This window comes from Erithacus rubecula (genome assembly GCF_903797595.1).
Source record: "Erithacus rubecula genome assembly, chromosome: 2".
NCBI lineage: Eukaryota > Metazoa > Chordata > Aves > Passeriformes > Muscicapidae > Erithacus > Erithacus rubecula.
Window position 1 is genome coordinate 42,624,055 of NC_136685.1, and position 23,192 is coordinate 42,647,246.

Below are 23,192 nucleotides of genomic sequence, written 5' to 3' on the forward strand. Positions count from 1 at the left end.
CTTCAGAACATTCCAAGCCTGTCAAGTTCAAACTGACTTCAGGTCTCTAAATCTGGTCTTTTACATCTGTCATAATAACAAATAAGTACATATGGATTCTAGACTCAAGATGCAATGTTATAGCAAATTAACCCCCTTTATAAATTTGGGTCACATCATCCTGCCAAAAAAAAAAAAAAAAAAAAAAGCCTGAAGAATTAGGTTGCAAAAATCAGCAGAGTGGAATTTTAGTGGCAGTCTTGGAGAATCAAGCTCATAGTGTCTACTGGAGCATACAGGCAAGTATAAGTCACATGAGTATTCTGTGAAGAGTGTTGTTTACATACTTTTTATCTAGAAAAAGTGTAGAAAAGGGAAATGCACACTCCTTACATGCTCCTTATTTGAAAGTAAATTCACATGGATGTATGTGCATACGTGCACTTCTATCTCATGCAGTTCTGTGTGCCTTACAATGTGCAAGGCACAGTCAAGACACTCTGGGCTGACAGGATACAAATCTCTGTCATCTAATGTTCCTGTGACTTCCAGTCATAAATTTACATGGATAAGGTACTTCCTAGTAATGGAGGCATTGTCAGTGATCCTGGTTAGGTGGTCCTGTGTGTCCAGAATGGATGAGCACCAGATAATTTGTGAAACTTTGGAGAGGCAGATGAAAGAACTTGGTGTATTCTTTCTCACTTACAGCTTAGATCCTGAAATAAGAGATTTAGATCTCCATTAAATGAAAATATATGCATGGTAACATAATGTATAGGTGTACTTCAACCTTCTAGTAACCCATTAGTAGTAGAATTCAGTAATAGTTTATGATCATGAATTCAAGCAGTGAAGCAGTATTTGAAAAAGTTCCCTTTTACCTGACTTACTATTTATTACCCTTGTGCCTTATTGGAGGCATCCTTGTCCTTGTATTATGAAAAAGGATGAGTTAGAGCTTCACATTCTCATTAGTTCCCTTTCCTACACCTCTGTTAACTTCTGGAAGATGCTGAACATTTCCATCCAGAAAGCTCTCTGTATTCATTATTTTGTATGTGTGTGTATATACAAACACACACACACATATATACGTATATAAACACAATAGATGTTCTAATATTTTCCTATATCAGCATATCCCAGTGAAATGTCCTATTATTCACTAAAGAAGTTTTAAACTAACAAAATGTCATGTGGGAGGACTTGGCAAAGCATGGTGAGAAAACATTATCATTTTTATTGGCTCTGCTTCAAAGCTAAACAAGTGAGTTAAATTTTCTTTCTCTTTAGACTTGTGGAACCTGGAATTTCACAGGATTTGACTGAGCAGAGGAAATCTGTAGCTGCCCCTTGCATGTATGTTTATGGCATTGGATGATCTGGGGACAGAACATTTAGGAAGTGCTGCTGTTAAATTAAGACAAGCACAGTAGAACTCAGCAGACCCCCATGCTTCTGGTTTTGCACTTCACTGTTAGTAACAGAGTGGAGTCTTGAGGAATAAGATCAAAAGAACCAGAATGCAATAGTTTCAGATTTAACTGCTGACCTTTGCTCTGTTACTGCTATTCCAACAGTGTACCTGTCTTCTCCATGACTCTAATGCTTATTTATGTACTTTAAGGAGTTATGCCACTCTACACTTTCTCATTTTTCAAACAGAGGAGCAAAACAGTCACGTTTCACCTGCCTTATGCATGTTTTAAACAGTGGATCTCTGCCACAATATAGTGTTGTATTACATTAAATATGTACAGCTGCTGCATTTCTGGGAGCTGATAGGACTTTGTGGTCACTTTATATAAAGGTTGAGTTTCCTAATGGATCATGTTAAGCCGTCTTCCCTTCCTTCCTAGATAAGAAGTGCTGTAATAAGTGCTCACCTCAGATGATAGGACTGTTTAAACAGTAAAGAATTAGTTATCACTAATGCCTTGAAACAGCACTGAGTAATGCTGTGACTTATCCATCCCTGAATGACAATTGCTATGTTCAGAATGAGGGATTTTGTAATCATCCTAATGAAAAAAACCTTTTCCCATGCATAGGGCAAATGCACACTACAGTGCTGCATGCCATGGATTCCCAACTGGGAGAAGGCTTAGCATGAGCCCATGCTGGAGTGCCCTGAAAGTGCTCCTCAAAGCCCCAGGTCAGCTTGGCATTGGCTGCTCCCATCTTCTAACCCCTACCCTGCACTAGGTTTAGCAAGTGCAGCAACACTTTGCAATAAGTGGGTACCTTCCTGGCCTTGAGAGCTTTGAACCCAAGGAGTTGAGTCAGAGGTGCCAGTCAGGCTCTCCTGCCTTTGCCTTTTGTCCTGCTGTGTCTATTTGTGCTCCACAAGCTTCCTGAATCCTCTGCATCCGTGCATAGCTAGGGCTGTCCAGGGACCTTCATGCCTGCAGTGGGAAATTTGTAAAGAAAAAGGCTGGTGCAACATCAAGTTGCTGTTCTTACAAGAAATGCAATTTTTGCTCCAGGTATTTTGAAGTCATGACTGTTTAAAATTATATCAGCCAGCAGCCATGCCTTGCAAGGATAGAAATATATATGTTTTGAAATTATAAAGGCTCTCACAACAGAGTAAATTTATCTAAATTATCAGACATAAATTAACAAAAAATTGAAGCTTTTACCCCATTAAGCAAAACCCAAAATATTTAGACAAGATCCAATTTAGAATGAAACCTAAAAATATCACCACTGCCACCTTCAAACAAAAATAACTGAAATCTGCATTCCTGTTCTTGTTTAGTCCAGTTTGCCCAGTCAAATGCACATAATGAATACTATATAATAACAATCTATTGTGTATAATAATACCAGTTAAAAGGAACCATTGCTAGAGGAGCGAGCATTTGGGATTAGTGTTAGTAACCACAGACAGAAGATTTGGGTGCTCCCTTCTTAGGTTTAATTTTACAGGCCACCTAATGCAAAGTTAAGTACCAAAGAGTCACGTAAGAGCAAAAAGCACTAGACCACTGAGTTTCAGAATGTGAAATTTAAAGTGAACAGTTGGATTCATAATTGGATCCAGGGAGTCTGAAGCTTGAAAAGATTAATTTTCAAATTAAGTTGTTTGACTCAATGGGTCAGAAAACAAATTTATTATAACCAAATAGCCAAATGTACGACTAGGACTGACTTCAGAGAGGTTATAAACTCTCTTCAAAGATATATTAAAGAATAATTTACTTGGTTTGACTACAGTTTGGAGACATAGTGACTGCAAGGTTCTCAGGCAGTATTTTATATTTAACCTTGTCCCTGCTTTGCACTGCCTCCCAATTAGGAAGAAAGATAGATGTTTTTGTTTACAGTGCAGTCCAATTTCATTCATACTAATAAACAAAAAGGCATAAATCAAAAAGTAAATGTAAGCTACTCTTTAGCACCATGAAGATGTAAACAAGGATGACCTTTTTCTCCCTGTAAAGTATAGTGATGGGCAGCACTGTGTGTTAGTGGTGCAGACAGGGAGTGTGTATTAAGGTCCTTTATCTCATCTGTGTGGCAAAAATGGATGTGAACTATAAAATGGAACTGTAAGAAGTCTCACACATTTATTTAGTTCTGAGTTCTGCATTATACCACTCCTCACATTTTCAAGCTGTATTTAAAGATGGTAAAGAGCATGCAACATCATATAGCTTTAGTGCTCTTGCCTGCATAATTTTTTGGTTAATTAATATCTATCACTAAGTGATAATATGGACATTTATATACAAACACATACTATAAACTGTGAGTAAACAGTAGCTATCATTCCCCAAAATTATTACTGAGGATTGTCAGAGAAAGTTCTCTTGATTTCAAGCTTAATTGTGCGGCCTAACAGTGCATGAGAGATATTTAACAATCTCACTGTTAAGTCAATGAGTAATGGCAGAAAAGAAGCTACTTTCATCTCTTTCCTATGCATCTACAAAATTTAATTTGTAAAGTGATCATTATTCATTGAGATTCAGAAAATTGCTTAAAGCAACTTGATGCAAATAATTCCCTGAAAAAAAAAAAAAAAAAAAAAGCTTAGCTGTTTCTTTAGGTTCCCTTTCCACAGTTGAAACACATGAGGCTCTGAATAGAAAATCTTTCTCCTAGAGATTTAACTTGCATTAGTCAGGTGTTCAGAAAGGTCAGTGCAGAGCAGGTGTCCCACCATCTTTGCCTGCTTTTGTCCATGTTTGGTTCAGTGGAGCTGCAGAGAAAAGCAAGATTTAATAAATGGTTCATGAAGTTGCTTCTGCTGCTGCGGGTTTGCGTAGAACGTGCGTGCGTGTATTTGTGTGTGCACATCTGCCTGTGTGCGTGCGTGTATTTGCCACAGCAGCCAATTAAAAAGGTTTCTTGCAAATGCTGGAAGGTAGAGAGGCAAAAGACAACAAATATCTCCATAGCTGTGATTGCTTTGTTGAGATATAAATGAGCGCTGATGAGTGAATGCAGATGAGACGCTGAGTCTGCAGGGGAAACTGCTCGAGTGTGGGGCACAATTGCAAACTTCTTTGAGGAACTGGCTGGAGAAGGAGGGATAAGGAAAATAACCTCATTTAGGAGATGTTTTTAAAGTTTGTGAAGGGTTGAAGGCTGCAGATAGTGACTAAGAATCTGGAACAGAGGCTGAAATATCAAGAAAGACCTGATCTGTGAAAGAAATGGGTGGCATTGGTCAGAAAGAAGACTGACATCACTGTCTTGCTGTCATCAGCTGGTCTTGTTATTTACAGGATGCTAAACCCAGAAATCTCATAGAACTGCTTCCCTAAACCAGAGCTAGGATTTTTCATGATTAGAAGAAGCAAGTGAAATTCTAAATTAACCTGCTGAGGCCATCAGTCAGAATATCTCACTGCTCATCCACAGCAAAGCAAAATGTATTGCCATTGCTAACAATGAAACCTGACTGATGCCACCAGTGACTTAATGAAGGGATCTGGCAAACCCAGCGTGCTTGCCAGTTTGCAAACTCAATGGACATTTTAATGTCCATCTGCTGCCATTTAATACTATAAATTTGAATCAAATTCCCATTGTCTGAATTACAAGCAGGTATCCAATCCAATTAAAAGGCGTGTTCACTTTTAATTTTAACCACCGTGTCACATTACATCAGTTGTGTTGCATTCTGGCTGCTTTGGTTATATCAAGATGAATATGCTAATTACAGCTGCCTCTGGTGTGGGGAAGGCATTTGGTTCAAACAAAGCTACCAGTTTATGTGAGGTGTCCTCACATTAGTTTTGGATTGCTTCAACCATTGCACTTTTCCTTTTTCCCAGAAGCAGGTTTTGTTTACATACAGATGGTACAACAAAAACCACTAATTGTGTTAGGACTTGACTGGAAATGCTTTTAAGTTTTTTGCACACTGAGTGAATGCAGTTTAGAACAATGATTTGGATTTAAATAGGTGTTCTGACACCTTAGTATTGGAGAAGTGAAAGAAGTTGCTACCTACAGAGTGACTGAGGGAGAAATATGGCCACTAGCTCTTTTTCTGGAGGTTTCTTAGGGGCTTCACTGAGGTCTTAAATCACTGAGGATAAATTTTCGAAGGGGAGAGGAGGACACTAGAGGATAACAGACATTTAAAAAAATTTTGGCAAGATAGACTTCATGGTCTGCATCCACAATATTTTTACACCAGCAAGGGGTTTTTGATTAAAGAGTTGAAACGAATAACAATGATGCACTCAGAAAATGAGCACATATAATACACACCTGTGCTTACTTTACCTCTGAACCCCTCTGGTTCCAGCCTATGTGAGCTAGCCAATTGCTCAAAAAAATACTGCTCTCCTCTATTTCATGTCTAAGCTCAGGTTTCCTTAGACTAACCTTGGCTTTGTATGAAATTAGGCACCTTCCAGCTTTTTTTTCACATGCTCAACACAGAATGAGCATCAAGAACAGTCTTTATTCCAACAAAAGCTTAGGCTAGATCTCCAAAGTGAATCTAATTTGCACAGACTATATTTGATGCCACTCTTCCCTTTCGTAATGAACACATCAATCATTAATACTAATATGAGCTGGGCAAATAAAGAAATGCATATTAAATGTTTGTTCAAAAATATCATGACATTTGAATAAATTATTGCCCTAATGGCATCTGTTCATTTATCAGTCAGCTCATTAACTTAGGGAAATATTGAAAGGGAGGTTGAGTGTTTTTTTCACTCTATATATTTTTATTTGAAAACCAAAATTAAGCAAATATGGTTTTCAAAAATATGTTTGGATTAGGAACAATGTTGTGAGCAACACCATTGGTACACACTTCTGAAAGGGTGTGTGTAATACAGAAATTGGAATTAACAGAGTAGTCTAATGGGTGAAATTCCATCCAGCACCGTGGGCAGAAGTAAAAAACCTGAGGGGCCCAGCTGAAGGTGGAAGGTAATTTCTAGTCCTAAAGTGTCTCAGGAGATGACATTGCTGTCACATTTTGCAAGTGGCAAAGTAATTTGTGCAGGTGAGGCAGCAGTTCAGTGGTGTTGCGACATTTCTTGTCAGCTGACAGTCTGTATTTAATCACTATTACACTCCCAGTGTGGTGACTTTCCTCTCCATCAGCCATAGAAATCTTGCAATAAATTCAAGGATGAAACTCAGTCAGACCAAGGGAGTAAATCACATTGTCTATCTTTTTGGCCCCTTCCAGCCAGGCAAGTTTCATCCCTTTTAAGTTTGTTTGCAAATGTCTGCTGGTTTATGGGAAGACTGAAGAAATTCTTACACCCATTAACCTTGAGTCTGGCCTTGTGAGTTTAAATGAGGCTAGGAGAGGCCAAATGGATATAACTTATAATCTGCTGGATGAACAGGAAAATGTACTACTGGGGATTGTTAGTTGAAGTCAGTTTCTTGCAGTAAATCAAGCCATGCTCACTGTACAAGCATTAAACTTGATGGGAGAATGAGGTGGGTTTTATAAAGCAAAAGTCTGAAAATGTAAAATGTCTTTCCAGCAGAAAATCGTTTCTCCAATAATATTTGATCACTTGATGGCCAGATAAATTCAGTGACTGACTGTGCTCTGTCAAAACCCCAAGCATTTACAACTCACCTATTTGAATTTAAGTTGAAAGTAAACACACGTTGTGAGTTGTCAGGCTTGATGCAATTTTCTATCTAAAATAAATGTATTCATCTGTTTAGTAATATTTAGAAACAGCTATTTGATGGGTTTGGAGGTGGGGAGCATGTGTCCTTAGATGTTTTTGGTTTATTTACTCTCCAGCCTAAGAAGCAGGAGGCCAGGCCCTGCCTGTGTCACCCAGAAGGGCTGGTGGAGGTACTCGGGCTGGAGCCAGTCCTTTGGCTGGCACAGACAGGATGAGGAGATGTGGCTCTGTTCCTGTCTATTTACTTCAGGAGCAGTGCAGAGCATCTCTCCAGCCCTGTTCTGGGCTTTGTGAGGGAAAGGGTCTTTAGTGGGTAGCCTGGTGCAGCTTTTCCTGGAGAGGTGGGAAGCCACCCAGGACTCAGCACCTCCATTAGACTGACTGAGTGCAGTGATTTTGCTCTTACCACATAGATGGATGCAGCACTGCAGTGTCCTGTATGCCTGTGGCTCTTCTTTCCCTTGAAATTTGAAGTCTCAAATGGAAAGGGAAACCTGTTAAGTTAGAAATCAAGCAACAATTCTGTCACAATAACTCCCATTATTTTTAATTTAGTCCCCAAACGTTTACAGTTGTGGTGCATAGTGCTACTATAAATTAGGTGGAAGAGACCTCCTAGAATTAAACCTAAGTCTTAAAAGATTAATCTAGAGATTAAAACAGTGCACTGACATTTAAATATTTATAGGGAGAAAGGTTTGAATTATTTCATTGTGTAGTATTAAAATAATGGTAGACTTTGGCTATTGTTGGATGGTTCATTCTCACACTTCCTTTAGCAGAAGCAATTTATCAATATCACTGCCTTGATAAGGCAACTCCTTATGAGTTTTGACTAATGAACAAGCATTAAAAGAACAAGTAGCTGTACTCCTGACTTCAGTGTGTGAAGGTGGCAACTTTATCCTAAAGAAGGAGGACCAGGAGCTCTGAATGAGGAGGTTCTAAAATACCAAGGGTTAAACAAGAGAAAGTTTAAAAAGGGGGAAAAAAGAAGCATTGAATCTCTCTGGAGGCTATTTAAGAACACCATATTAGATGCACAGATGGTATGTATACCTCTGAGCAAGGAAAAGTAGAAAGGGGAGAGTAAATCTGGCATAGTCAAGTGAAGAAGTGCATAAGCTTAAAGGGACACTGTCAACTTAAAAATCACACTTTTGCTGGAAAATTTGTTACCTACTACTGTTACAAACAACACCTATGATTACTGTAACTAAAAGATGATACAAAAAAATTCCCTCTGCTTTTTTGTTTACTTTCTTTGGGCCTGATCCAGATTCCTTTGGCATCAGTGGGTGACATCCCATTGCTTGTAATTAGCTTTAGATTGGGCCCTGTGCATATTTGCCCTGTACATTGTGTGCATGCAATTCAATTATTTTGCATCTGGTGCGTTTTCCTATTGTTTCTGTGGTTTTTCACACAGCAAGAGAGGAAAAAATCTTTTTTTTCCAAATTGGAAGTGTGGTTGTTAAATGATGGAAATGCCACCAAGGTCCTAGGCATGTGTGTAGCAGAAATACCAAATGTTTTTCCTTTTTAAGACAAAACATTTCCTTCCAAAAATTCAAAAACAGGATCAATCAGTTACAGCTAAAGGCTCCTGAGGTGAAGTGCAGAAATTCTCTGAAAGATGCAGGTATCAGGCAGTGTAGGAAGCATAGGAAAAGTGGCTCTGTAGAAAACAAAAAGTCCCCTGTTCTGGTGGGCCATCCAGCCATGGCTCTCACCTCTTCTGGAAAAGTGGAACTGTAGAGAAACTAAATTAAATTTCTTGTGTCCATCTTCACCACAGAGGATGATGAGGAAAATTCCTGTCCCAAGGACACTATCCACAAGAAATCAGAGTGTGGCCTTATAACAGAAATTGAAGTCTCTTAGGATGAAGTTATGGAGCAACTTCAGCAACTCGAGAGCAGTAAATCACCAGGAGCAGATGGTACTCAGCTGAGTGTTCCTAAGGAAATAAAAGTGTGAAGCAGCAGAGATATTGACAAGGATCTGCAATATATCATTAAAACCAGCAACTGTTCTTGAAAATTTGGAAGTCTTTTGTATGATGCTTAAAAAAACCTGAAACAAAAACAAAAAAAAGAAAAGGAGACATAGGAAGGCTAATTTCTTCTTGAGCACAGGAAGTGAAAGTTCCTAAATAATTTTTGTTTAATTTGCTTAACAGCAGGATAAACTTCAGTTGAGTAACTTCAGTTAGGCATGACCTGGCAGGTAGTAACACTGTAAAGAACAGCTGGGATGTAATTTTTATACATAACAGCTTTTAGACAGAGATATTTAGGTAATTATTTGGACTCAGGATCATGTTTCCTGGATAAGATTAATTGATTTTGATGCATTATTTGATGTCTATGGATAGTTTGATGTCCTCCATGGAAGCAGTGAATTCAGCATACCTCAGTCCATGTTTTCCTATGGAGCTGGGCATTTAAATAGGAAAATTGAAACTGATTGCATTGAAAAGGACTCATGTTTCCTGCCAAAAGAAAAATTACTTTATAATGCTGAGGAATGTTTTTATGTGTGCTATACAAATTTTTAATTTAATTTGCTTGAGAAAAACTAGTTGTTTTTTAGAAAAAAACCTGGATTTTCCAACAAAAGGCAGATATTCAATGCACAAACCCACTCAACCACATTCCCATTTTTTGCAGTTACACCGTATGGGCAAGAAGTAACAGATGAGAACAGAGGTTTTGACAAGCAAACACAGCAAGTATGTACACAGGCAGGGAAATCAGCTGAGGGAGGCAAATTAGAAGTTCTAATGGATTTGAAATTTAGTAAAGCACTTGAAATGGCATCTCATGAAATCTTACCCTCAGATTAATTCAAATTACTTTGGATATGAACACTGTCAAGTGGCCTGAAAACAGGCTCAAGGAATAAAGTAAAGGGTGGTGATAAAGAGCAGCATATCAGGTTGTGGATAGAGAAGTGCCAGGGGGACTTTCGTGAGGTTGGTCTTGTTTCATGTTTCATTAATGATCTCCAGGAGAGAACAGAGAACGAGTTCACAAACTCTGCAGCTGATACTGAGCTAGGAGGAGTTGCAGATACCAGACAGGACAGAAAATAATTCTTGGGAGGAATTAGAAATAATGAAAAAACCCAACTTGTACTTTTACAAAAGCCAGTTACTATGTCTAGGGGGGCAAAAAAATAACCTGGAAAAATTATGTTAGGAGAAGTGAAGCTAGACAACAGCCTGAAGCTGAGGATAGGAGAAGGGCAGTAAGATTGATAATGCAGATACTATAATAGTTAAGTAGTGTCTGGGCTGGTGGAGTGTTGAGAAGGATAGTTGGGTGGTTGCTGTAATGTAGATGGAGCAAGTAGTGGCAGGGTTTGGAGAGAGTTGGGATATGCAGAGCTCAGTGATCAGAAGAATCAAAGATGCTTTAGCGAAAACTAAAATGTTAAGCCTGTGGAGAAGGAGGAGAGGGCTGGGCCAGAGTGCCATCTTTTACAATTTTGATGTGGAATACTTTGAAGCATTAACACTTGTAACTGGGACCTGAAATGAACAGGTTTGCTTGGGACTGACTAAGCTGGGAAAATCAAACACTAGTAAACACTGTGGCTGGTGCTGGCAGGGAGAATGTGTACACTGTCCTCTGTATATTTTCTGCCTCCTGCAGAAATGAAAGGATAGCATGCTCAGATTCAGCAGGAGTTATTACTTCCCAAAATTGCAGTGCCCATTTTTAGATGCAACTGTTACAAATAGTTAAAGGCCTGAGCCACAAGCCCCTGAAATAAACAGGAAAGCTCTGTTTGGAGTAACAGTTGAACTGCTACTGAAATTAAATGGTATAGTTGCAGAAGTTTGATAAAACTGATGATAATTAACAAAGTGCATAGCTAAACCAAGTGGAAGAGGAATAGAAACCAAATCTCATTCATGAGAGATTTTTCCCACTGTGTCAGCCCCAGATGCATCCTATAACAGTGTAGATTATAGGAGACTTTTCATTCCTTCCTTCAGGTGTTGGCTATTGTCAGCTGCAGTTTGACAGATGAAATGAACAAATGGCTGATCACTATGGGGAGACCCATCTCCCTTATCAGAGTGGTTGCTCTGCTGGCATAGCAAGCATGAAGGGCTCTGTGACTTAATCCACATCCAAATTGACATGTTCCATTTGGTTGTACAAACACATACCTGGTCTAAGCAGGTATAGTTTCATTGAAATAAATGGGGCTACTTGGATCAGCCATAATTTTGGCCCAATGTAGGAGTTGTAATAGCTCCATTTAGTTCTTACTGGGTCTGCAGGAGCAATAGGTTTGGTTTAGTCTTACTGGAAAGTTTTTTTGTTAATATCACTCAAATGAAAATGTTTTGTCTCACTTTCAGTTATTCTCAAGTCTCTCTTAAAAAATGTCAGCCTTCATAATGCAGTTGTCAGGGTCACCACACTGCTCTTTTGGAGTATTTTGAAAATGTCAATATTTTCTAGTATTTGCTGTTGGTGAAAATATGGGAAGTGTAAAAGACTTATGAAAAGACTGAAGCAGTATGTGAGGTTGTTTTCAGTCTCACACAATAAGGACTGTTTTTAAAGAAGGGTCATGTAGAGCTCTAATTCATTATATCTGGACATCTCAGCATAAAATGTAATGTGTAGCAGCTTCACTATGCCTAACTTCTCCAAAGAAAACAATGGAGATACTACAGCATATCACCTAGTTTCTAAGTTGTTTCCTAAAATTGATTTCCTAAAGACAGCTTACAGCAAATGTGGGTTTTTGAGCTTTTTATTTCTTCAGCTATGAACTTAGATGTGAATAACTCAATCCAAACTGCAGAACAGAGTATGCAATAGCATACTGACCACTAGTTTCAAAACAAAGAAAGCATTTTGGTCTCATGAGTGTCAGCGGCAATATTTCCACTGATGTCAGTAGGATGAGAATTGAATCACAAACTTCAAGCCTGTGGTGACATTACATTATATTTGTGCTCTACAACTGTAACTTTTTGCTGATAAAGCTGTGTAAGGTATTTTAAATTTAACCTAATTAATATTAAATAAAATAAAGCTCAGGTCTGCCGCAGTTAGGCTGGATAGCTCTTTATCCTCCAGTAGCCCATGGCATGGAGGTAATGCATGTTTTTCCTCCTTCACCATTCTGCCTTATCCTTCCCCTTGCTTTATTAATTGGAACCTTCCTAGCCTTCACAATACAGCTACCAAACTTTTAACCTCCCTCTGGCTATATGTTCCTGCATTTCCTATCCTCTTCCTGCATTTTCACTGGCAAGGTTAGGATAAGGTATGGCATTTTCTGTTCCCTATTGTGTTCTGTATTTGCAGCATGTCTTGTATTGTCTTAAGGATATTTCCTTAGGTTGCTTTTTTTCATTGAAAGGTACCGAGGAGAGGAGATTCTCAGTTGTTTTTTCTCTGTGCCCTTAATGGGGTTTAACTTACCACCCCATTAAACAGTCATTTCTTACGTGCAATTGTGATTGCTGGAATGTAGGTTGCTATTATTAATCATCTTTCCATTCTTGCTGTTACATTAATCATGTGAGGAGACATGGGCGTAAGTTTGGATCCAACAGGATGACAACTTCTTGTTCGTGGTGATCCGAAATTCAACCCGTGAAGCAAAGAATGGCTTTTACAAGTCATTTTCATGTTTGCCAATTTTGAAGGCAGCACTGTGCCATTTTGCAGTACTCCATGCTAATTATGACCCGTGTGGATTTAGGGATTTCATGAATAATACAAGAGAAGCAGCAGCAGTTGGGAAAAAAAAAACCAACCACCCGGTTTCACACGTTGTTTGTGTCAGGGCTTGGTAATGGATTTACCCTCGAACACAGTCAGCACTAAGAAGACATTCTGGTTTGCAGGGCCTCACACTGTGCACGCAGGAGTCGTTTCAGCTCTGCACGCACGGCGCTCTGGCTGCTCTCCCTTTGTTCCCAAATCGCGCGTGCTCTGCCGCATACGTGTGCCCTCCCATATTCCTTCAGGAAATCTACTTTCACGCCCAGGAGGGAGAAAGTCTAGCACGTTTTCTGCATGTTCCTCCGGGAAGCAGACGAGCAGAGAGGACGCTACAGCTGTAGACATTCTGCATGGAGATAATCAGTGCCCCAGCAGGAGCACCTTCCCCACACAGCTGTACAATTCCCTTTGCTCCCTAGAAGGCACTGCACCCTACGTGCAGTTTCCAAGCTACATTTAACACAATTGCCCATCAGCACTTAGGAAGCAGTTACCACAGAAACCCAGCAGAGACCAATTAGTCACATGATTAAATTAATTAAAATAACCCAGGGTATCTGCCATCTTGCTTCTTTCTGCTATGCATAGCACATGACCCAGGCAGAGATGTAATTGGGTAGCATTATTGTGCCTTTTAATCCTAGAATCGTCTTCATACTGTACTGTAGGTGGTCTTTGATTTTTCCTTTTCCACGGGTCTACATAAATCCCTTCCCAGAGATCCGTCTTATTCCCTTGCTGCAGAGGCGCTTTATTCGTTTTCTGGAGATCTGTGTTATTACACAAAAAAAATTCTCCAACCCCCTCAATAAGCCAAGTAGTATCGAATTTACAAAACATCAGATTTAACAACAGCAAGATTTGTTATGTTTGGGATAAGAGGATTTGGAAACATTTTCAATTGCACAGCTAAGACTTTTGGAGGTCTTTAATGACAGCTCTAACAATACTTGCCAGGGAGAGCTCTGTAATATGTATTAGCACTTGACCTGAGAATTGTAAAGCACTAAGAAAAGACTGTATGTTGTGTCTTCATTTCACAAGTAATACTGTTACTGCAGTGGGGCGCATTTAAGTGGAACAAGCTGTCTGCCTTGTAATACTGCTTCCTGGGAAAGGCAGGCAGTTTGGTTTCCTCCCTCGTTTTTGAAACCTAGAAGTGCACAGTCATATTCTAACTTAGTAAATCAGTGCTTTGTCCTTGGTTGTTTGGCTGCCCTGATAATGGCATTCTCTGAATATCTATGTCAACTAGGGTTTTATTCTATTATGTCAGTGTCATACTTCTGCATGCACACAAATCATCTCTACCTGAAGCAGCATAAAACACAGAACATTGCAATTTCCATCTCGTCAGAGATTTGCTGGTAACTGCTCTGAAGTTACCTTGATCCACAGCAGCAAAAGAAAAGAAAATTAATACTATTTCTGGCCCCAGAGTAGAGAGCAGCTTGCCTCTCCAAAGCAGATTCCATACAAACAGACTTGACAAAATAGCATGCATAAATTACATGGCTCTGATGCATTAATTTGTGCCTAACAGAGCAAGTGGCAACAACACTACATCTACAATGGGTGGGTATAAGATGGAAGAAATGAAGTCTGTGGGTTAACGTATAAATAATCAACTGTTACGGAATTTGCAAATATTATGGAAGAAAACTAGCAGGTTTTGCCTGTGCTGTAGTGCTAAAGTGCTGTGCACAAACACATTTGCCAGGCTTAACTGGCTCTGAGTAGCCTGTCAGGAAGGATGTACACGTTTGGCAGTGCTCAGGCACAGATGCTCCAATACGAGATAGGGCCTGGTTGTGAGATGAGGTCTCTGTCTGCCACAGCAATGTCAGTGGCAAAAGTGACCCTCCACTAAGCAGGTATAATGTGGATCTGTGGTTTTATAAGCATTATCCCCAGTTTTCCAACATCCCTTGCATCCAGGACACATGCATGCACTCACACAAATTACCAGGCATAAATGACACCAGTGCTCTGAGTGTTTCCATTGCTCTTGTGGTTTGCTTGTCATCATTTACTTTACATCATGGGCTGCTGCAGTGTGTACAATACCTCTCACTGTGTTTGATCTTGCTATTTTTGAAATAAGTGACAATAGGAACACTGGGAAAGAAATTCTCCATGGGATCACCCTGTTCTACACTCTAGTAGTGTCATAGAAATAGGTTTAATTATGTTTCCATGAAGCTGAGGTTAACTAGAGGCAATCCTGATTGAAAAGATTGTAGGTGCAGCAGCCACATGCTCATTTCCAGAATTAAAAAAGTCCCGTAAATAAACTCATGAAAAGAATCATAAGAAAGCTTTCTGCTCTGTATTTGAAGTACTGTTTCAACAAACCTGCCTGCAAAGCCTTCTCAAAGCTTTTCTTCCTATATAATAGAGAAGAAAAATATTTCTTTTTCAGACTAGAGCGAGGAAAAGTTTTGACTGTGTTTTCTTGTCATGCTACATAAAATACACGTGTCTGAAAGAAGAGAACAGGCTCTTCTGTAACAGCTGAAATGACAGCAAAGGCTGAGGTGGCTGTTTTGAAGTCTCCAATATAAATAGGAAGGGAAGGGGTTTTCTTTGATGTGCAGGAGCTCTATCTCTTAATACAATTTTCTTGGTTTGGTTTCTGGCTTTTCTCAGGGAGCAGACAGGCTTCCTTATCCGAGTATTACAGAGGAGTGAGTAGTGATAGAGATATGGTCCCTGTCCCAGTTGACCTTGGAGTGGGGCTCACAGGTGAGAGAGCAGTGGCTGAAGGGGGTCAGTCCATATCTCTGTGCCAAGGCTGCACTGGGAGGGATGTGCTGACCTCTTCCCAAACTAGGAGATGGATCAGCTCATAGAGACCCTTCTGAGGTACAGTCACTGCTGCTGGAATGGCCACTCCAGGAGCAGACTGGTTAGAGGAAGGGATTGCAGAGAAACAGAAGCACTGGAGACTAAAGGACTTAATGTTTTGATTGTGGAGGTATTGGGCAGGATCAGCAGGATTCTAGGCTTCCTTCGTAAACAGGCAAAAAAGTTATATTTGGCCTCCTTGAAATAAGAAAAAGGGAGGATGTAAAAGGAAACTTGATAAAGTGCAAGCAATTTTGAAATAACTCTTGTGAACTAATGGCCAAAGCATGCAGTGAATTGCATGTGAAAATAAATGAGAGCAAATCAAGATAGCAAAATAATTTTGGTGGAATATTTTCTGCCTACCACAATAAGCAAAACAAAAGTATGAAGAGCTATAATCATAACAATTTGATTTTCCTAGATGTTGTAAAAACCTCATCTTTCAGGAAGTGTGATGGGGCTTTCAGCTAGACATCCTCATCTGGGAAAGCTGGGTCATCTTTAGCCCTTAGTTTGAAGTCAGGCTGAAGCCAGTAGGAAGCTTGAGCTGAGTGGCAGTAAGTGATGAGCATTTGGCTTACATGATTTTAAACAGGAGGAATGGATAAAGCATGTACTCCTGAATCATTTATGTATGAATTTTTTTTTGTGTGGTAGAGGACATGTAAGGTAGTCTTCAGAGCCTAAGTAAACAGTCTCATGCATTGCATGAGAAGGAGTGCCAGTGAAAGAGAAATTCAGTGCTCTCTCAGTCAGGAGGAAGGTAATCTAGGTGATGGGAGGTTAATTTTGAGGGATTCCTTTTTGAAAGAAATCACTGCTGCTAGTTCAGAAAGAGCTGGTGAACCCACAACAGTCTGATATCCAGGATTCATCTATTCCTAATCTCTCCACTCATTTGTATTCCTAAAATGGCTCTGACATAAAACTAGTTAGGGCAGAAATAACCTCCTGGAGGTCATCCAGGAATTTCCCTACAATGCAAGAGGGTTTGTTTAATTTAATCTCTATCATCAAAGTCTATCATCATAGTGTTACTAGATAAAAGCATATTGAAAAATAGTCTGAGGGACTGTAAGGAGGTACTTTCTCTTTTGATATATTTCAATAGCTTTCCTCAACTCCTTGAAGTTCAGAAAGTTTAAAAGAGTAAGTGAAAGTTCCCAGACTTTCCCAAATTGTGTATAGAATTGTGGGGTTGAATTCTGGTCATCCTAATCAGTTTGTCTCGAGTGATTTCAGGAAAGTAAGTTTGGGATTTTTTTTTTCCTGTTTTTTTTTTTTTTTTTTTTTTTTTTTTTGGAACAGCTGTATTCACAAGTGAACCATTGCTTTAAGCATGTTAGTATGAAGGACATTGCTGGTATTCTTGATTAGAAACAGCATACAGTCTTGGATAAATGTCAGGTGAGAACTATCTAACTAAAAGCTGGGAACAGATTTCTGGTCAGCTGGGATAAAGGAAGGTCCAGGTGATTCCAGTTTAGACATATTCAGCTTTTTCTGAGGCCATTTGGATGGGATCCACTTTCCATATCCTCTATGGCTTGTATTATCATTGAGAATTTATGTGAACTGGAGGAGGAGTCATTCTGCTGTTGTCTGTTTCTCAAGAATTGCTTTGTCTGAACATCCAACTCTTTTTACTTCTCTCAGAAGCATTTCCATTAGTCTTGACTTCCTGTGCCCATCCTTGTCTCCCTCCTGCCAACAGCTTCTGATTGCTCCCTTGACTTTTCCTGCCTGTCATACCTGCTCTTTCTGTCTCATGGACGGACCCCAGCACTTCCTACATGTCACTAACACCCACTCTGAATTCCACAAGACATCACAGGAAAACTGTTTCTAAATTCCATATAGCTAAGGCTTCCCCCCTCCTCCCCAGAAGCACTACCTTGTCTTTTAACCTGTATTTATACAAATTCCTAGGAAGTTACAGTAACTGTGTTCCTATTATTGCCCTGGTATTGCCAGTAGGTTCATAATATGGTGGCAGCACAACATGGCTCTGCCTCAGGAGCTGACTGCCACTGCAGGTGGTAAGGGGCAAATGCCAAATAGGTAATGCTTTTGTATATGTGCTTTCAACAGATTCTTAGTGATGTTATTGTTTTCTGCAGGAAAATTCTATTTTGTGGATGTGATCTGTAGATTGTTGTTCCCCTTTTGCTTCCCTCTGCTCCCAAGCACCATAGCAGTCCTTTTCACAACTTCTCCAGTCTAAATCCTGGCCCCTTTGAAAGTCAAAGGTAAAACTTGGTTGCAGAAGGGCAGAGTTTTAACCCAGGCACTGAGCAGATGCCAGTCCCATGCTGTGGGTGTGTGTGTGTGGCTCTCTCCTGGGATGAGGCAGCAGCATAGCAGGCTGAGTTAAGGGAGAGCATGCCAGTGAGAGCCAGAGGAGAGGCTGAGGACACTAAACCAGGACGTGTCAATGTTGGTATTGCTGCCTTTCTGAGCTGCTTACAGCATGGCATGCTCCTCTGTCAATTCCACTCAGATTAAAAGCCATGATGGAATGTTCCTTTTTGTGCTTCTGAATGGGAAATCAGAGATTACTTAGATACCTAATATGTGTCTGAAAAGATAAGTGGGGTTTTTTTCCCCTCCTTTGAAGAGTATTGCAAAAAGAAACAGTTGTCATGAACTATCTGTAAAATTGTTTCCTTCTCTTGAGAGTTTATTACCTTTCATCTTTCATTATCTGAAGATATTTACAGGTAGCATCTTCATTACCATGAACATTCCTGCGTGTTTGTAGGGGCATACAGTGCACAGATGCTTAGGAGACAGGTTCCTTAGTGCCCAAAGACAGGGTATTCTCATTTACAGTTTTCATTTCACTGCACCAAGCTGTGGAGCTGCAGCATAAGCAGCTTCGGCCTTACTCAGCCTGTGAGACTCAGCGACACAGAGAGTTTTGACTGGTCACATTACGTGTCATGTTAAAGAGCCTTTTGTCTCCATTCAAGCTTTCTGAAACAAGACAAATTATGATATTTTCCTGTTAATTTCTGTTAATTTCTTTCCTTAATGAGTTTCATTAAAATCAAAGCTTCCGGAAGACTGAGCCATGACAGCTGTCTAAAGACTGTTTCACTTGCTATGGGCTGTTTGGGCTGAATAATTATTTCAGCTTTGTGAGGATTATTTCTTTAAATAAGAACAATGATGCTCTGTTTGGGAAGAGGAACAAATGCTTGGAGTGGTGCAGTATAATTTCATAGCTCTGACTTGTAGTACTCAATGGCTTTAGAAATACCTGGGAAAAACACATCTCTGTCTGACATGTTTCTTAATGATTTCACTTAAGGATACAAAGGCAGCTATTTCAGCTGCAAGAGAAAGAGGGTTTTGGCTTTTAATGAAACAAATCAATTCTGCAAAAGAGAGAAGGGCTTATTCTTTGCTCTTGCATTGCTGTGAATGTGACCCAAGAATGATAGAAAAAATAAGTCTTTCTGGCTTACCATTCATAAAATATTCCTGTAAGTTGCAGGACTGATATTTTGATAAGATAATGGTAAATATTTCAGTTCTTTTGTATTCCCAGCACTGTAAAATCTTAAAGATGCATTGTGTGTTTTGCAGCTATTGCAATTAAAAAGACACGGCTTTCCAAGATAGTTCAGTCTCTTTGCTGAGCAGACCAATTTTTTTTTACACGGAAATTCTTAAATCAAGGGGTGGGAAGATGGGAATTTTACAGTAGTACACTACTTCCCAGTCAGAACTGGACACTCACCACCTGTTTTCATGAGCTGTTGCACCAAATTCCTTGTCAGAGTTGCAGAAAACCCGGCTGGTTTGACGGAGCTCGTGTTCCTATCATGAGTCTCAGATTTCAAGAACCAAATAGTAGATTTTTGTTTGGGGAAAGTGAGCATATTCTGAGATTTAGGGACACCTTCTCAACTTCCTAAATCCTTGTTCCCTGACCCCGGTTTCTAATCCTCTGTCCTTCCTGGTGCTGATTTTATCACACTACTCTTATTCCTTGAAGAGTAGAGACAAGTGATCTCTGCTTAAAATGAGATTGTAGTTAAGAAAGTGGTTATTTAGAAGAACAGCACCTTCTTGTTTAACAATGAAATTCTGCATGCTCTCTGTGTTTCCTGTGTTGATCCAGATGGATCTTGTCGCTGTCAGTGTGCCTGGAGAATGAGCAGATGCCTTCCCACCTCAGTAAGAATCATCATGGTCAAGAAAGTCTGGCACTCAGATTTTTTATCACCAGGAGTGAAAATCTTTGAAAGAGCACAGCTTAATTTTTGAGTTACAGGTTGATTTTATAAGACAGACAGCAAAGCACAACCCTGTCTGGCCTCAGAAAGCCACTGGTGTAATGGAAAACAAAGCCGAGCGTATCTGATGTAGTAACTGTCACAAGGGGAGACTTTTGGAGCTGGCCTGAGACAGCAGTCACTGCCTGATGGATACTCAGGACACAGTAGGGGTCAAAGTGTTTAGGGTAATTGTGAACTGGCCAGCTGACAGCTGAAGATCTGCAGTGAATTTGCAGTTGGGACGGTTTCACAGGGAGGAGCCTCTGCCCCCAACATAAGGCTACATATCAAGCAAAGGTGAGCTTCTGCCACTTTGTTTTCCTTCCCTATCAACAGCTGTAGCAGTCAGAGAGGTGCAGGCCCTCATCAGGAGAGGAAAGACACACACAAAGGCACATGAAAGCCAGGTGGGTGGTCCTGCACCACATGAGCCCCTTCCTCCATGGAGCACCCACGAGGGGAGCCATCCCACAGGAACATCACATCTGGGCAGCCCTGATGCATCTGGGCATTTGTAACCTGCCATCCTCACAGCTCTGGAATGAGGGAAAGTGTTTATTTTGCTCCTTTTGTCAAGCCTGAGATTTCTGAAAGCACAGGACAAAATTAAGCAACTGATTTCCCTGAAAAAAACTGAAAATTGACTTTGTTTGCTTAACTTATACCAGATCTTCTGAAAATCCAAACCTAAGTGACTTTGTTAGAGTGAATTGCATGGCTCTTTACTCCAACACTGTAGTATAAATCCAGAACCACACCATAATCTCCTTCTGTCATGTCTTAATTACTGTTGTGACATACAGCATGGGACATTTCAGCAAGAAATCAGTTTCTCTTAAAACTTTCCTCTAATAAAAAATGAGAAATAAATTAAAGGAATGAATGAAAAATATTAGCATCATAAAATCAGTCACAATTAAACACTTTTCCCAAGAGACATGCTGTCTTTCTAGTCAGTTCTTGGTTTGTTTTGCTTCAGCTCAGTTCTTTGCCTCTCTGCCTTTACAGTTTCATGATGTTTTACTGCAGAGACTTGATCTCCAACCATGAAAGCTATTTCAGATTTGCTAAGAACCCCACAGCTTCTGTGCCCTGGGAGCCTGTGGAATGAAAGCCTTTGAGTGCATGATGGGCTTGGCTCTGCCACTTTCTGCTCTGTGGCTAAAAGTAGCTGGCATAAAAATTTACTGCCTTTCTTACTGAGTGGCAGCTTTTAGAAATCAGCCATCTCCTGCATGTTACATGTGACAAATATAAAGGAGCTGGGTGCTTTATCAGAGAATTGTTTGTTTTGCAAAGAAATTTCAAGAACATTCAGTTCCAACTCCCCTGCCATAGGCAGGGACACTTCCCATTAGACCAGGTTGCTCAGGGTCCAACTCCAGCCTGGCCTTGAACACTTACAGGGATGGGACATCCATAGCTTCCCTGGGAAACCTGTGTCTCATCACTTTCATAGTCAAGAATTTCTTCCTAATATCCAATATAAACCTACCCCCTTTCAGTTTAAAGACAATCTTCTTTGCATGTGGTGAGGGGTTACCCTTGGAGGGATGTTTAGAGTTTACAGAAGTGTTGGTCACTTTTTCACATTAATTGCCACTGTCCAATACCCAGCCTGGCAGACAAACTCCAGATTTCTGTGCTTTTAGCCTCAGTGGGTGAATCTGGAACCCAGTTAGTTTTAGCATATCTTGTGCATGGATGTCTAGCTGCTTCTCAGTGATGTGAGACCCCTTAATTGAATGTAATCCATGAAAGATTTATTCTCCTGATCAGCTTACTTGTGATTTTAGACTCATCAGATTCCAGCTGTTGCTTAAATCCATTCAGCCATCAAGTCTGTCAATTTTTTTGCGAATATTCCAGGTCTGTTCCCTCCCATGCCCTAGATATGGGTCTCCTATTAGTCTGTTCTGCATTTAAGTCAATCTAGAATAACACAGGTGTTCCTGGGTATGGGGACAAGCAAAGGTGTGGAAAGAAAAAGAAAAAGCAAGTTTATCTGATCTAATTGATCCAACGAGTGGTTTTGAAACTCCTTTTCTGCAGAACTTCTGCTTCCTGCAGTGATTTGTCTACAGCAACAAGCACTTGGTGACCAAGAGAGATGAAAAATGATAGAAAAAGGAAATAAAACCCACATAGGCTTCTGTGAGCTCTCACAGCATTTACAAGCCACAGCTATGTGTGGCAGCTCCACCTTTTCGTGAAGCAACTGTTGAGGCTGCTTCACAACAGTTGTAGTTTCAGAATGTTTAGGATGTTAGCTTTTAAGTTTCTAATTACTTCCTGTGGGTGATGGAACTAAACCTAGAGATTCATGTTGATACATGCATTTATGCACACAGTGGGGCTGTTGTATCTTTTCCTCAGAACCAGCTAAAAAGCAATAGCATCTCTTGGCACAGCTGAGGGTTTTTCTTCTTTTCCACTATTGCATTCTACTTTCCATGTCCCAGAACTACATAAATGTTGCCACATTCCACCTGTTACCAGGCAAGTGACTGTAGATTTGGGTATAGAAACTAATGAATCTATTGAAGGTAATTGAAGTCCTTAACAGCTAGAAAAACTGTAGTATTAGAGTTTATTAAAAATGTCTCCAATGCTAGTATTTATTTTTTTATCCCATTTTTAGAGAAGCATGTGTTAAAGGTCCTGCTGAGGGTCTAGACAAATTAATTTCTTAGTGACTGTCCTTTCCCTTCCTGTTCATATGTTTTAGGGAAAGTCTCTGAGTAGTTGGTAATAGTCTTGCAAGCTCTCATTACAGAAGTGATGTTTTCTAGGATGCTCATTTGTAATTGTCTGAATTCCTCTGAGCAATACAGCATTCCTTAGATTGAGAGAGAAAGATCTAAGCCCCTGCTGAAAGTCATCATGAGAGTGATGACATTTCTGTTTGCTTCATGTATCTCTAGGAGTGCAATCTAAGTTGATTTCCTGGATGACCATGTAATTGAACTCAGAAATGCAGGTAAAACTGAAGAAAAGGAAACTAGGAGTCAGAATCAAATTTGTTTGTTGTACTCATATGTGCATGTTTTTTTCTTGTGGATATTTATGTGTTTCAAATCTACTTGTCTCTTTTTGGCTCAAGTCAGGATACTCAAAGTTGTTGAATTTCAAGAGTGCTGAACTTTCTCACAACAGGAATAGATTCCTAGAATTTT

At 39.9% G+C, this 23,192-nt stretch overlaps 1 protein-coding gene across 3 annotated transcripts in view; it reads left to right on the forward strand.

Moving 5' to 3' along the window:
- SOBP (sine oculis binding protein homolog) overlaps positions 1 to 23,192 on the forward strand; it is a 112,721-nt gene that overhangs the window by 24,489 nt on the left and 65,040 nt on the right. The gene's annotated exons all lie outside the window — the stretch shown is intronic.